This window comes from Chelonoidis abingdonii, chromosome 18 (assembly GCF_003597395.2).
Source record: "Chelonoidis abingdonii isolate Lonesome George chromosome 18, CheloAbing_2.0, whole genome shotgun sequence".
NCBI lineage: Eukaryota > Metazoa > Chordata > Testudines > Testudinidae > Chelonoidis > Chelonoidis abingdonii.
Genome location: NC_133786.1, coordinates 2,525,139 through 2,528,820, shown reverse-complemented (window position 1 = coordinate 2,528,820; position 3,682 = coordinate 2,525,139).

Below are 3,682 nucleotides of genomic sequence, written 5' to 3'. Positions count from 1 at the left end.
GTCCTGACCCGCCTCTTGCTCTCTCAAATCTGGCTGCTGCAGTGCTGCAAGTGTGCCAGGCTGTTCTATGTGATGCTGTTGAGGTTCTGCACTAAAGTACAATTTTCATAGAGGGTAAGGCTAGAAAGGACCATTAGATCATCTGCTGTGACCTAGGATGATGCTGGGGGCACACTGCCCCCCAGTTTCTGTTAGAGGGGTAAGTAGGCCCTTGTGGAACACATCAGTGTGTTAATGACTGTGAAGGAGGCAACATGAAGATGGCAGTGAATGTTTGAGATTTTGTCTTTAACTTTCTGGAGTGGTGGATGTGTCCTGATGCTTCCTTAACAGTCAGGAAATGAAGGCTTGTCTTGTGTTAATTCCCTGTTGTATATACATGGTTTGTACCTATGACAGAATTTATCCCTGTCTTGATACCTTATGCACCACTGTAATACTGTTTGTATGAAGATATCATGGAGGATAGGTTCATCAATGGCTCTTAGCCAGGATGGGCAGGGATGCAACCTCATGCTATGAGCGTCCCTAGCATCCCTGAACCTCACACTGGCCTCAGTCAGAAGACAGGATTCTGGGCTACATGGCCCATTGGTATGGCCATCCTTATTTTCTGAAGTATGCCTTTTAAGGTATCATTTGCAAACTCATAATTTTTGGGTCATATTTGCCCTCGTAAAATATGTGTGGTGACATGGGATGTGAAGTTATAAGATTTTCCTGTATGATGTTATTAACATGTTCCAAACCACAGCTCTGCCAAAGCAGAAGTTGGCAAACAGATCTGTCTTAAAAAACAGAATGTGTGCTCTACTTAATTTGCATTGCTCTGTTTCTGCATTAGGGAAGCTAGTTCACAGTGTCACCAGTTCCTTGATTGTATTGTGAGTCTCACATTATTTGGGGGTTTCCTTAAAGCCCCAGATGCTGCTGCTCCTCAATGAGGAAACGTGGTGTTCAAATAGTTACTTAAATGACCACGAGGTGTCACTGCTTTTCCATAAATTCCAAACTCCTTATTTACCACTAGGTAGCAAAAGTCTCTACTGCAGTATTGAAACGGAGCTCAGTTCCATAGCTGAGATGTGCGATCTGGGATCTAGTGCACAGCCCCACAATTCAGTGGTAGGAAGGAGTACATGCTACATTGTCATGTTTGTATTTGGTAACTGCAGAAGGGATCTCTTGCTTGAGACCTGAGCCCAATGTGTCACGGCACCTGCAGATCCAGACCTGTATTCTGGCATGCACACAGCTAGAGCTATGAGTGCGACTGGTCGCTGAACAATCAAGATCTCGCCATCCAGCAGCTCAAGTGAGAGGGGGAACCTCCCCTCATGTGGTTTATGGGGGCCACAGGGAACAAAGAACACCCTCTACAAAATGTGGAGCTCCTGAGGAAGGGATCCCTGCTCCAGCAGATTTGGGGGACTCTGGAAGACAGAGGTTGGGTGGTACTACTGGGAGTACAGCAGCGTTGTCCCCATACCTGGGTACTGAACTCTGCAGTGGGCTCCAAGGAGACCTCCCTTGGCTCACCACGAATCTTAAGTCTTGTTTAGATAGAAACCATACATAGATGCAGTTAGCTATATAATAAGATTCTAGGACTGTCACTCTGTGTATGCAGCGTTGTGGTACCCATGTTGGTCCCAAGATATTAGAGAGACAAGATGGGTGAGGGTAATATATTTTATTGGACCAACTTCTGTTGGTGAGACAAGCTTTCGAGATGTTGGTCCAATAAAAAATATTACCTCACCCACCTGTCACCCTGAAGCCCCAAATGGTTTGAGTCAGCTGGAAGCTGCTACCAACAGGGCTCTGTTTGTTGAGACTATCACCAGCCTCAGTCACTTGGAGCCATGAGCTGCTACTGTCCAATTTTTAATTTTTTTTTTCTTCGGTAAACCACACTTTACAAATCACGCCCATGAGCCAGCACAGGCTTCTAGCTAGCAGTACCAGGTAAAAGGGCTCATTACAGGCAGGGCTGGTGGCACCATCCACTAGTGATGTCACCAGCACCTCCTGCTAGAAGATGCTGTTTTATAAACAAAAAAAACAAAAAAAGCTAAACTTTAAATGTTCAGGCTAAAATTTTCCACACTGGGCGTCAGCCTCAGGCTGTTTCTGTGAGTTGGGCCTGAGAGCCCCCAAACCAGCTCCCATTGTGGCTGGGCTGGCACAGCAAGCTCTCCTCCTCCCCAGTACTCCTGCACAGGGTCATGCTGCCTGAAGATCAGCTGCTGCTCTTTGCCACCCCCTGCCCCCCCCCCCTTCAGCTGCCCTCATGATGCTGGTAAACCAGGTGCCAGCTCTTGCCAATGCTGGAGGTGTCATAGCTGGATTCAGACCAGCTCAACTGTATATTAATATTGTTCAGGGTAGGTGTTAGACTTGCAAAGATGCGTTTAGATTCACCAAAATGCTTGTAAGTTGCTGTGCACATTAATCTTACTTGTAATGCCTGTATCCCATGCTAAGGTAATATAGGTTTACTTTATAATTGTAGAAATGCCTGCTTCAAATCTGTGCACCTGGGCAAGGAGTGGTTCACCCACCCACAAAGAAGGGCTATCAAAACTTAATGGGGCACTGTAGGATGAGAACTTCAGCGAATTGCCACATCCACCCGCAAAGAAGTTACGTGCAGGAGCACTTGTCCCATGGGTTTGAACTCTGGGGGAAGAACAGGTAAAGATGCTCACAAGAGGAAAGTCATCTCTTTGCTCACAAGGGCTCAGAAATAAAAGCAGATATCCCCATGCCATCTGGGGCTCGCCTTAAAAGGCATTCAACAGACAGGTTATTACAGCTCTGTCACTCTTTGGAACCACTGCCCATGACTCATTGGTGCTTACCTGTTGGCTGCTTTAACCTGTCCATAACACTCCTGTTGCCTTTTTCTAGTTAATAAATCCATAGCTAGTTTACTCTTGGACTGGCTACCAGCTGTCTTTGGCTCTAAGTTGCCCACCGATCTGGGCGAAGGAGCTGGGTGCAGGCCCAATATGCTGTGCATTTGGTATAAGTGACCACTAGCCAGCCATCCTGCGGAGCCAGAGCAGCATCCCTGAGGCCTGGTCTGGGGCTGTCTGGCAGGCCCATCTCACTGCCCCGGGTCACCCTTGTCGCTGGTCTGGGGAACTAACCCTATGGCGCTTAGTTGGGAGTCTCTGGAATTGGGCTTGATCTCCCAGAGGCTACTGAAGCCAATCCGGGAGGTTTTAGACCACTAAAAGTCTGATGGTGCAGCAGAGGCATCTCTGTGCACCACCCCCACCCCCAGTGCTGACTCCGCAGTTCCCATTGGCTAGGAATGGGGAACTGTGGGGGTGATGCTTGTAGGCAGGGACCGTGTGCAGAGCCTGGTCGCCTGTGAGCCACTGCCAGATATGCCACCGCTTCTGCGAGCTGCCTGAGGTAAGTGCCTTCTAGCCAAAGCCTGCAGCTTGAACCCCCTCCCACACCCCACCCCCTGACCCCTTCTGCACCCAAACTCCCTGCCCCAGCCCTGACCTCTCTCAAGCACCCCAACCCCTCTCTCCCACCCCAACTCCCTGCCCCAGGCTCAGCTGGGAGCCCCCGCTCCAACTCCCTCCTGCACCCCAACTCCCTGCCCCAGGCTCAGCCTGGAGCCCCCCCAAACTCCCTCCTGCACCCCAACTCCCTGCCCCAG